The following is a 13,116-nucleotide window of genomic DNA, read 5'->3' as shown; positions in this document are numbered from 1 at the left end:
TGTTTGCAACTTTCATTTCTTTTTACAAACAATATCGTACTAATACTGACAGAAACAGGAAATGCACAATGTACTTGTTAGTCGAGCCTTCCACGCCCCCAGAAACTCCACAACAAAACGATTTGTTCTATTGGGCAATTATTTAGTTATTTTGTTTATTGTAATTCTCTATATCTATCTATCCAATATTAATTGTTTATTAAAATTTTGTTTATGTATAATCATAAATTATTTACTTCTCCATGACAACATTGTTCTACTTTTAACGGCCTCTGAAGGATTAATCCTCCAGTACTTTCATCTCCGGGATAGCCGTGATTGTATAGTGGTTAGTACCTTGCGTTGTGGCCGCAATAACCCAGGTTCGAATCCTGGTCACGGCTAGTACTACCATGAACGTTTTTATTAAAATACCACGTCCAAAGCCTTCCCGTGTTGTAGCGCATATTTAAAAATAAATTGTTAAAAACTACTCCCACAATATTCAAGAAATAAAAATAAAAAATTTACTGCCGTGACCAGGATTCGAACCTGGGTTATTGCGGCCACAACGCAAGGTACTAACCACTATACGATCACGGCTATCCCGGAGGTGAAAGTACTGGATGGATTAATCCTTCAGAGGCCGTTAAAAGTAGAACAATGTTGTCATGGAGAAGTAAATAATTTATGATGATACATAAACAAAATTTTAATAAACAATTAATATAACATATAGATAACTAAAGAATAGTCCAATAATCAAATCGTTTTGTTGTGTAGTTTCTGGGGACGTGGAAGACTCGACTAAAAAGTACATTGTTTTATACANATATTGTGGGAGTAGTTTTTAACAATTTATTTTTAAATATGCGCTACAACACGGGAAGGCTTTGGACGTGGTATTTTAATAAAAACGTTCATGGTAGTACTAGGTCGAAAAATATTTTTAATATAGTAATTTATACTTTTCTAAAATATACTTTTCTGCTTTTTCTATGCATATATAACAAGGTTTTTATACATCAGTCGGTTTGTTATATTAAGAACGATGAGGGAAAAAACATTTTAGGTGTATTACATGAAATTAGATAAATAAAAAGTTATAAAACCAAAACACGCTGCCTGTAAAATAAACCCAAAAATTGTTTTGTTGAGATAAACAAGCAACATTAAACATTTAAGCATCCCTTTTATTTATTTTATTATATTTTTTTACGAAGGTATTTCAACTACCAAGTTATATGAACCCTCGGAGTGCTGATGTTTTTGAAAAAAAGCCCATTTGTAAGGATGTCGGTTTCGAATGCAGGGCCGCTGGATTCGAACCCGGGACCTTTACCTTACAGTGATGAGCGCCGTGTCAACGCCTAAACCGTTGAGGCCATCGACGCCCCCTAAGCATCCCTTAGAACCCTTAAATAAACTTTTTCATAGCAAAAAGCTAAACAATTTTGTACTGCATTAGCCACGAACAATTTTTTCTGTTATGGCCGGTTTTCCAATTACAAGTCGATAGCTCCTTTGGATTTTATCCAAATCCAATGTTATTACAACCTTTAGAAAATTTAGACGTTATTTGAATTCTGGCGGGAGAGTCCGCTTCCCCTACCTGAACAGTGACCTACTTTCAACTTGTTTCAACGGATTTGTTCCTCGAGTTCTTCAACCTCCGGGATAGCCGTGATCGTATAGTGGTTAGTACCTTGCGTTGTGGCCGCAATAACCCAGGTTCGAATCCTGGTCACGGCAATAAATTTTTTATTATTTCTACACAAGTAATTATTAAAAAATTAAGATCGTGCGATATATTAGTTTTGAAAGGTCGACTGAATGTCATAATTATTGACCTCTTTCTTGCCTTCTCAAAATCTCCTTTTCTGTTGTTAAAAATGTTTTTGGGTCGGAAAAATATTAGATTGAAAGATATTAGAAACTTGTCCGTAGTTTTGGCAAAAGGAGCCGAGTTATCACATTTTAAACAATCGACATATCTCTTTAAAATGCAGTATAAATTATTTTGTCGATTAATTTATTTTTTTACATAGGATAACAAAATAAAATGCATGAGTGTATTAAATGAGATTACAGGTATAAAATATTACAAAAACGAAATTACGCTTTCATTGCAGTAGGCAAAAAATGTTTTTGAAATAAAAACATTCACATTAGGTTTAAGGACTTTTTGAAGCTCTCAAATACGAACTTTTATGGCAGACAATATAATTTAGAAATTTTCGGGTTGTATTATCCAAGGGCATTTTCCGCTCCTCACGAATCTAACAAATTATTAAACCACCGGTACCTAAAAAACACAGAAAATGTATTATTTTCATCAAAATAATTAAATAATTCGTCCTTGATAGAGTGTAAAATAAACTCAAAACTTCTACTGGTTTTAAAATTTTAATTATGAGGTGTAATTGTATTATTTTATTTATTCTTTATTTTTTTGGTTTTTTAGATTCTTTTGAGATTGTGAGAGAGAAGTAGGTGAGTGGTGAGGGAGAGAGAGACCTGGATTATTTTTGTTGGATTTATATTCCTTTTGCTTTGAAACTTTGGTTCAAAATTAATTCAGTTTCTTTGGACCAAAGATAATAAGTACACAGAATCTCATTACCACACCAAAGAACTATACGATTTATCGCAGGTCTATGAACATGGCTCTTTTTCTGCGCACTTCTTTTTTAATACATATCTACACATCCTGTGTGAAATATCGTGTACTTTCTTTAGCGTCGCCTTACCGTATAAAACCAAAGAAAGTTGAGAAAAGGACTTAACAGCCCCTTGTTTAATTGAAAATTATGAGCCATGCCGGTAGCAGATCGCGATGATAACACTTGCATGAACGCCCAGCATATTTATGATCGTATCGAATGCAAAACGTCGTCAGAAGGTCTAGAATGATGGGATGATCGAGAAGACGAAGAATCATAATTTTCACGACGAATGTCCAATTTTAATTCCAGTTTTCTTTTGTAGAATGATAAATAGGACCCTGGATGATGGATATATCCTGAGAGATTGCATTAACGGCCGCCTTTTGTTGCGCGGCCCTAGGGCAAGCCCTGCTAATGTCGGTTTTCGACGGAAGATGAGAACGTACCGTGACAATGGAGATCTCATCGGTCTTATTGCACGGATGAAAAATGATCATTAAATTTATAAACTCTCCTTTATTTTACATGAAAACTGTATTATCTTATATTGATAATATTGTTATTGTAGTAATTGTATTCTATTCTATAGGTTGTTTTTTAAAATTTATTTTTTATCTTGACCCACTCTATTCCACAGACGGAGAAAACAAAAACCCACTATCATAAAAAGTAATCGTTATTTTACGTATATTATCCAAACATTTTGGTTTATGTTTTATTAACCATTCATGACAATAAAAGAAGAAAAACCAGGAATTGATTATCTTTTTTTATGATATTCTATTCTATAGGTTGTTTCTTAACATTTATTTTTTATCTTGACCCACTCTATTCCACAGACGGAGAAAACAAAAACCCACTATCATAAAAAGTAGTCATTATTTTACGTATATTATCCAAACATTTTGGTTTATGTTTTATTTACCATTCATGACAATAAAAGAAGAAAAACCAGGAATTGATTATCTTTTTTTATGATATTCTATTCTATAGGTTGTTTCTTAAAATTGATTTTTTATCTTGACCCACTCTATTCCACAGACGGAGAAAACAAAAACCCACTATCATAAAAAGTAGTCATTATTTTACGTATATTATCCAAACATTTTGGTTTATGTTTTATTAACCATCCATAACAATAAAAGAAGAAAAACCAGGAAGGAATTGATTATCTTTTTTATGATATTCTATTCTGTAGGTTGTTTTTTAAAATTTATTTTTTATCTTGACCTACTCTATTCTACAGACGGAGAAAACAAAAAACTCACTATCATAAAAAGTAGTCGTTTATTTTACGTATATTATGCAAAAATTTTGTTTTATGTTTTATTAACCATCCATGACAATAAAAGAAGATAAACCAGGAATTGGTTATCTTTTTTATGATATTCTATTCTATAGGTTGTTTATTAAAATTTATTTTTTATCTTGACCCACTCTATTCCACAGACGGAGAAAACAAAAACCCACTATCATAAAAAGTAGTCCATGACTATAAAATAAGAAAAACCAGGTATTGATTATCTTTTTTATTTTGTCAGATCGCCTAAGTTTGAAAGTTTGGCTTTCATTGAAATTTTGTAAACGAGAGTGATTTTAATCTGTTAGAGTTCATGATCCGATTGACCGAATAACCTTTTTCAATTAATTAATCTTTATGTAAGGTATTGGTTGAGATAAAAAAGTCAGTGTCACGAGCGGGATTCGAACCCACGACCTTCGGCTAAATACGCCGCTGCTTTACCACTTGAGCTATCTTGACTTCGACTCACTCGGACACTAACTTCCCATCTCAACCGCACCATTTGAATTTTCCCTCCTTTTTGCCATTTTTCAACTTAGTGAACTAGGTGAGAGCAGCGGCGTTATATATTTAATGAAATATTGTTTTGACGAGTTCTTTTAAAATACTAACTTTTTCTGAACCGATTTACATTGATTTTCGCCAATTTTTATCAAACAGACTTGTTGGAAATGCAATGAAAATTTAAGTTACGATTGAAAGACGAAAATTTCCTTTTGTAATTTTTTTTAAGGAATTGAGAAATACAGTATCTATTTTAATATTTAGCTTATGCTTAAAAATACTGTTTAATTTTATCGAGGATGAGTAGTTTTTAAGAAAACCAGGGAGTGACTAGAAATTTGACATTTTGAATATTGTTTGATTAATTTTGTATTTATATTTGTATTTAATAAAAATAAACCTATGGTTTACCAGTTGAAAATCAGTTTTCTCTTAGTTATAAGTACGAATAGGATTGAATTTGTAAAAAAATGTTTTCCTTTGTCCAAAGTTCAGAGCACAAAGGAACAATCTTTTAATCACTGTTTGATTTTTCGCATTTAATTGCAATTTATTATCTAAAACGTGGTTTTTAACGGTGATTTAATCCTAGTTTTTTAAAAATAATATGTTAATTAATTTGAATATTTCATTAAATATATAACGCTGCTCTCTCCTAGTTCACAAAGTTGAAAAATGGCAAAAAGGAGGGAAAATTCAAAAAGTGGGGTTGATATGGGAAGTTAGGGTTCGAGTGAGTCGAAGTCACGATAGCTCAAGTGACAGAGCAGCGGCGTGTTTAGCCGAAGGTCGTGGGTTCGAATCCCGCTCGTGACACTGACTTTTTTATCTCAACCAATACCTTACATAAAGATTGATTAATTGAAAAAAGTGATTTTAATATTTTTGTCTTTATTGCATAAGGATTTTTCAAATTTTTATAAATTACCACGATGCCTTAATAACCTTAACCAGCTAAAATACAGTTTTGAAGTTGTATGAAATAGAGAGAAAGATATGTGAGTTAAGATAGAGTTTTCATACTTGAATGTTTCGGTTGTTTAAACAAGAATTATACTCCGAAATTGGCCCAAAATTGCCTATAAACTCGTAGACGTACGAAAATAATTGATTTGGAACGGCAATGCCGAGTAAACGGAAACTGTTTACCTTTTGAGACCAGTTGCCCCGGTGACTGGGGCAATCGAGATCCCCGGGGATAATCTCCAGATTGACGATATTATACCCAGCTGTAAACATCCCACGACGTTACAGCGCGACTCGGCTGCTCAGAAATTCCATTTCTTGGTTGGATAAGTGAAACGCCCCCGGTGCAATTTAATATGGTTGGTTGACGTTAAAAATGACGTCGCGTCGAGAAAATTCGTGTGTCAAATTTTTGAATTTTACACTCTAAACATTCCACCCAACGGGGAAAATTTATCTCGGTAAAAAAAATAAATAATGTCTGGAATGAAAAAAAGTTTTTCCATATTGACGCAGAATATTTAATACAAAACATTCGTTCTTCAGATTGCAAAACACACAAAACACCAGGTCTAATTTTGGTGGGTAGTTATAAAGAAAATATAAGGAAGGAGTCAGACATGAAAATGTAAATAATTAGACATTTAGAAGTCAGAGATAAATAGATAGAGATAGAAGATAGGTAGATAGAAAGAGAGAGAGAGAGAGAGAGAGAGAGAGAGAGAGAGAAAGAGAGAGAGTGAGAGAGTGAGAGAGAAAGGAGAGAGGGAGAGAGAGACATTTAAAATAAATTGTCAATAAGAAGACAGACATGCAGATAAATAGAGGAAAAATAAAGTAGATGTATATTGTAGTATTATCGCTAGTGTAAAAGTCCTTCAGAAATATAAGGTGTGAGTTGGAGAAATCTTGGTAGTGATACAGTTAAAAAATATAGAACCTTTACAAAAATGATCTTTTTCGGAAAGGAGATAAAAAATTCGTAAGATAAAAAAACTCCTGACTTTCAATCGAAACTTCTTCTTCTTACGAAAGATAAAAAGGATATAAAAGACTGGTAAAGAAGAAAAGAACGTCATTTTATACCACAGGTAAACAGGTGGTTGTAACAACTAGATCTTTGAAACTGAGCTTTTTATCTAATACTACCGTGGCATTTAGGGATAATTTATGAATTTTTCAAGATTCTGATTAAATGAACGTATGGTTTATACAACCCTGATGACGGAAAACTTGGACACTTTTTTACATCACTTAATTATGATATTGAATTAATGAACTATTGAAACCACAACCAGTTTTTATCCACAACGTTTCGGATTTATTTTAATCCTTCCTCAGGTGAGTTAACGCAATGGGTAAAACAGTGGTCGTCAGTCATTAATATTTTATAACAGTTTATTTTAAAAAAGAGCCAGTGTGGTACATATTTAAGTCTTTCAGACTCCGAACAGACGTTTTTTTCTTTTCTATTTTTAGAAAAAAAAAGGTTTGTTCGGAGTCCGAAAGACTTAAATATGTACCACACTGGTTCTTTTTTAAAATAAACTGTTATAAAATATTAACGACTGACGACCCTGTTTTAACCATTGCGTTAACTCACTGAGGAAGGATTAAAATAAATCCGAAACGGTGGATAAAAACTGGTTGTGGTTTTTTTGAGATGACCTATTATCCCTCCTTCAAGAAAAAAATCATAAGTTAAACTGTTGAGGTCGAAATATAAGAAAACATTGGAACTATTGAAAACTAGGCCGAAATCGACTTTGACAACTAGACAAAGCTAACCCTGTACAAGACTTTACTAAGACCGATATGGACATACGGATTGGAACTGTGGGGTACTGTCAAACCATCCACTATCCAGTGCAGCCCTTTTAATTGAAAGTCATTAGACAAATTGTCAAAGCACCCTTATTAAGTCCCACCAATCTTTCGAACCGTCCTAAAATTACTGCTCGGGCCCTCTCCACTCATTCCCATTCTGACAATCCGCCACGTCGTCTCAACCAAACACCGTTGCCTCTGGACCTCCTGGGCACCTAATCGTGTACATCGCGTGACAGAAATGACTGGCTCCTCAAAGCATGTGCTGGCATGAGTGCTAGTGTTGTGCAGTGTGATACATTAATCATGTATATATATTTGTATATATATTATGCAGGGTGGGCGACCAAGACCCAAGGGGTTAAATGCCTGGGTAGACTCATACCCGATCCCTAAAAAGTCCGGGACTTGGTCGGCTCACGTGTCCTGCACAAATCTCTTGGACCTGTTCACAAACCCCAAGATTTTGGACCATTTTATCTCGGGGAGTGATTTGGTGATGTCCTCTCCTTCAAAGATTTCAAATCTAGACCTAGCGTACCTATCACACTCTGCGAGGTAGTGCCTTGCCGTTTCTTCTTTTATTTCGCAGAAGTGGCATAAGGGATCTGGTAGAATACCCATTACGGAGAGGTGTCTTCTCAGTGGGCAGAGGCCCGTCAGAATACCTATCAGCCTCCTTAAGTTAGAGAATAGCCATTTCGATTCTGCTGGTTTGATCACCTTAACAAACTCTTTCGATTGCGTGTGTCCGTGGGATAAATTCCACCCCCTAAGAATTGTTTCATGCCCTACTTATTAATACTCTCTTTCGCTGTGATCATAGAATGAGGTAATATCGTTGTAGCCCGACAAACGCAGTATTACAACCTTCTTTGGCTAGGCCATCCGCCTTTTCATTGCGATGGTGTCCTTTATGTGCTGGTATCCAAATAAGGGTTACCTTATTCTCAAATCTGGAAGAGATTCTATTGATAAGATCTACAGTTTCTTCTACCAGTCGTGAGGTTGACAAATCTTATTGTAATGACCTAAGACTAGCCTGACTGTCAGAAAAAATTCTAATATCTTTTCCTATGATTTTATTTTCCAGTCTTCTACAACACACATTAGTGGCCCAGATTTCCGCCTGAAAAATGGAGGTGTTATTGCCAAGTATAGATTCTAGCACCACTTCCTTTACCTTTGATAAGTGAACCATCTGTATTACGAAGGTCTTCATCTACAGTATAATTATATTCACAAGGAGTGCCTACCTGAAAGTACTTTTTCCCCGAAGGGGTTTTAATATTTTTATCACTAACGCTTAATAATTGGCCGTTAACGTTACTCAATAGTTGTAGGATTTTCGAGTGACCTGTGTTATTGCACTTATGATTCCAGCTGCCTTCACTAATTAATGTGAAGCAGCTGATTAGTGTTCTGCCCTTAGCCTCTATGTGTGGCATTGATTATGATTTCAACTGCTAGGGTGGGTGTAGTTGGAAATGCTTCGGTCATCATCAAACAACCGTCTTTGAAATGATTCCCTTTATTTTCTAGACCTTCCACCACTAAAGCTGCGAACAAAAATCTAGGTAGAATAATTGCAGTATAAAGCCATTTGACTACCCATGGTTTGATGCCCCATGTTTTACTGACAATTTTCCTACGTTCTACCATAGATATTGTGCCTTTCCTGTATATGTTATTAATAAGACCTTTCCAATCAAGTTTCCTGTCAAGCGTCACACCAAGGAATTTGAATGAATCCACTAATTTTAATTCTATGCCCTTAACTTTAGGGTTTTTAAAATTATCTAATTTTCTTCTCCTACTAAACATTATAAATTCCAGTTTAGCTGGATTAATTGATAAACCTTTATCACAACACCACTCATATAGCAATCCCATGGCACATTCCATCGGTAGTGAAAGAGTCACGGAATCTCTACCTCTGAGCATTTTGGTACCATCATCTATATTTGTATGGTATACGATCATGTATAGGTAACAAATAAATTTAAAATAAAAAAAATTTATATTAGTTTTAATATATGTCATTATAAAATTGAACCACGTCAGCATCTTACTTGCCATTCGCAGGGATCGCAGCCGAATTCAAAAGTCCATTTCCGTTACGTGATGGCAAAATGGAATAATCAGAGGAAAGCACAGCTACCTGAGGGAATTGTATATTCAAACGGGTAGATTATTCAATATTCACAGCTAACGTCGTCACTTTTCCGATCCCGTTTTGCGACATTCAATTCGCGAGCCGTACCGATTCCACAAAGATTCTGGTTTTTACTTTGTTAGGGTGTTGCTTAAAAAACAAAACTGGATATCACTCTAGGTTTTAACGGTTTTGTTTTGTACTAAAACAGTGGGAAACATCCATTTCGCCCGAACACGCGAAGATTGTGTTTTATTATTTTTAATATAGTAGTTTTTCCAAGGGGTTGTAAATGGCCGAATTCGTCAAGACGGCAAAATTTCAACCGTTTACAAACATCAGACGGTTTTTATTCGTACTGCAATCATCGAAACCAGTCTGGCGGATGTTATCTAAACAGGGAGATAAAAGAGGCCCATTAGTCTAAATTCGTCAGTAACCCCAGGGAGCCGGTTCCCTCATATATCCTTTTCTCCCATTTCTTTTATTTGAACCTCAACGGGACGATTAAAGCTGCGGTTTTCCCCGAAAAGGGGAAAAGTTCTTTCTAGATCAATTCATTTATAGATATAGGACAAAAAAAAACAGTTGGGTGGTCAAATCCCGTTAAAACTTTTGAACGATAAAACCGGGTTAGGCCAGGACATATAAATGGATAATCCCTCGTCCAAACGGGGACTTTTATGCGGTCGAATCCTGGCGGATTCTACACCATTGCATGGCTGTATATCAAGGCAGCTATTACGGGAAGGGCTCCACCACTTGGACATTCTTGATTGTTGCTTATGTCCTTCCAGAATGCTATAAAAAACCGTTTGCCAACGTTCAAACCAACGAAAACTGTCGCCGATAAAATGACTACATTTGACGACAAGAACCTTTTCACAACTTGTGTGTTGCTAATTTGCAAGGGGAGGGACGTGGGATCTCAAATATAATGAAACTTTATCTTGGTAGTACTAGGTCGAAAAATATTAAACGTATGCTGAGAGTTCTGGCCACTGAGCCTCAGGAGCCTAGAAATAAGATTATTTCAAGCATTTATTAAACATATCCTTCAATATTATTGTTATATCAGTAAGTTTTCCTACTCTAGAATAGGAAATATGCAGTATAGAAGGGGTATTCATGATCTTTGTGTTAACCCTGTTAGGTCGTGCTAGATAGTGAAAAATGATGACGTAGACTTTAAAGAATCGACTAGTTAACATTGCTCGATCTAACAGGGTAGATGTTAGATGTTAAATTCACTAGTTCGCATGGTCCGCTTGACCAGTTAATATCTTTCAAATAATTAAGGTTTTTAGTTGAGATAAAAATGTCAGTGTCACGAGCGGGATTCGAACCCATGATACGCCGTTGCTGAACCACTTGAGCTATCGTGACCTTGGTCCACTCGGACCCTAACTTCCCTTCTCAACCCCACCTTTTGAATTTTCCCTCCTTTTTGCCATTTTTCAAATGTCGTGTTCTTCAAATGTGTGTTAAATGTTAAGTCGAATCGAATAGACGTGTAGTCACATTGTTAGCCGTTAGGACATAGGTACAAACATGGGGGCCATGCATGAACAGCAGTTTTTTGTTGACAGATATTTTTATTTTTAAATACGCATTAATTAAATCGGACCAACTCATTTCTTTTGTTAAAATTGACCTATTCTTATACTCTCATTCATAGCGTATGCATACACTTTTTCTATAAAGTAGTAGGTAGTTAGCCGTTAGGATACAAGTTATGCATTGATGCGTCATTTGTTATTACATTTTCGAGAGATTAATTTTGCTTTTTTATTAATTTATGATATCTTGCAATTTCAAACAATACAAAACTATAACAAATAACATACCTTCAAGGACAGTCATAGCTTTATTTTTGGATCTACCATTGCCACGCGCAGCATTGCGAAAAAATTAACATATAAAACGGTAAGGGAAAACAAAGGGGCGTTCACAATCGTACTGGATAATACTTTTTAAAAGGTAGTAAGAACTACTGTGAGTAGGAACTATCCTTTTAAAAAGTATTGAACACCACAATCACTCCATCATTTATCATTTCTATCGTACTGGATATTTCTCGATTCGAGTTTACACGACTGAATAACTAGCAAACATCGCGAATACACCTAATATTCAGTGAGATTAGATATATAAAAAGTTAAAACGTTTAAGATGCTTCTTGTAAAAGAGGTCCAATTTTTTTTTCTTTTTACGCACCCTTTGAATCCCTTAAATATTTTTTTTCCCATCCACCTCCCCGCAGTACCTAAGAGAGACCCCCGACCACGGCCACTAAACTAATTCAAATGGGATGCAAGTTTAGGAGATCTTATTGTGCTTAACGTGTTCCTTCGACCTTGCCCTGAAAGGGAAGACCCAAGGAAGAAGGGAAATATTTTTCTTATTATTAATTTATCTAATCTAATAGGTCTCCCCGTTGCTGGTTAATCCTTTTGAATACACTTTCTAATAAATACAATATTTTAATAAATAAATAACAATTATGGGTACAAGGAGTAACCAGCCCGGAATTAAAAGTTCAGGGAAACGCTAAGATCTAACAAGTAACTTATAGGAAGAAAAAGAAGAAAAAAGAAAGAAAGAAAAAACTAGTCAGGTCCTTTATCGACTATAGCTCGGCTAACAGGCTTGAGGACGTCAAACGTCCTCTTTTCTTTAACCAGTTCGTTGATGGTCGGTGCCCCCAAAATCCCTTAAATATGTAATTTTATGTCAAAAAATTAAGCTGGATTAATAGGGGGTCTTTGTTTCCGATGTCTGGTATTCTACATAAAAATGCATAATACCTGTGTGTTTTATTCAAATTCGACGTCTTCCGTTTTAAACCTCTCGTTGTAATTGAGAGAAATAAAAAGTTACCAAGACCAAAGACACTTCAAGTAAAGCACTTTTTAAAACACATTGGGCATAGTAATAAAAACAATAGGTGTCCCACGAAGTGAAGTCCGAAGCGTGCGTGTTGGGAGCTTTTCTCCGCGACGGTGTCGGCACCGATAATGGAAGGATATTTTAAGAAGAATTTTTTTACTAATATTGATTTTACTATTTTTAGATCTGAACTATCACTGCCACAATCTCTCTCTATCCATCTATCTATCTATCTATCTTTATCTAGCCATCTCTCTCTCTCTCTCTCTCTCTCTCTCTCTCTATATATATATATATANTATCTGTCTCTATCTCTATCTATCTATCAATCTACTACCTACTTATCTATCTATCTATTTATTATTCCCTCCCTCCTTCTCACTCTCTTTCTTTCCTTCCATCTCTTTCTCAATCTCAAAAGACTCTAAAAGATATAATATAATACTATTACACCCCTTATTAAAAACCTTAAGGACAGTGGCAGTTATGGGTTTTTTACACACTGTACCAATGACAAATTATTTAATTATTCTACTGAAAATAATTCATTTTATAGAACGATTCAACATTTTTTGTACTATTTTTATAAATAAATAATATATAATATTATATTTATGTTAACAATGTATAATAGATGTATCGGTCGGGGTCTGTATTATACTGCGCTCTTTAATAGCTGTCGTATCCAATAATGAACAATAACTTTAAGGACACTTTTTTATAGGAAATAAATTATTAAGATAATTATTTGTATGACGTCCATATTTTATCAACTGAAAGGCATGATTTTGTACTGATTCCACCAAATTTTGGCACAATATTGGGTC

The 13,116-nt window shown here is 34.8% G+C and overlaps 2 protein-coding genes and 3 non-coding genes across 7 annotated transcripts in view; 3 read left to right on the top strand and 2 right to left on the bottom strand.

The window, feature by feature from the left end:
• LOC112126113 overlaps positions 1-13,116 on the top strand; it is a 302,358-nt gene that overhangs the window by 68,552 nt on the left and 220,690 nt on the right. The window lies entirely within an intron of this gene.
• The window catches only part of LOC106664874 (protein slit), a 234,670-nt gene that overhangs the window by 67,101 nt on the left and 154,453 nt on the right, over positions 1-13,116 (bottom strand). The gene's annotated exons all lie outside the window — the stretch shown is intronic.
• Trnah-gug lies at positions 312-383 on the top strand. Its single transcript has one exon. It is a non-coding gene; the product is annotated as a tRNA-His (tRNA).
• On the bottom strand, positions 511-582 carry Trnah-gug. Its single transcript has one exon. It is a non-coding gene; the product is annotated as a tRNA-His (tRNA).
• On the top strand, positions 1,660-1,731 carry Trnah-gug. The gene has a single exon. It is a non-coding gene; the product is annotated as a tRNA-His (tRNA).

This window comes from Cimex lectularius, unplaced genomic scaffold (genome assembly GCF_000648675.2).
Source record: "Cimex lectularius strain Harlan isolate CLEC.00 unplaced genomic scaffold, Clec_2.1 scaffold105, whole genome shotgun sequence".
NCBI lineage: Eukaryota > Metazoa > Arthropoda > Insecta > Hemiptera > Cimicidae > Cimex > Cimex lectularius.
Note: the sequence above shows the minus strand (reverse complement) of the source record. Positions and strands in the feature narration are given on the sequence as shown.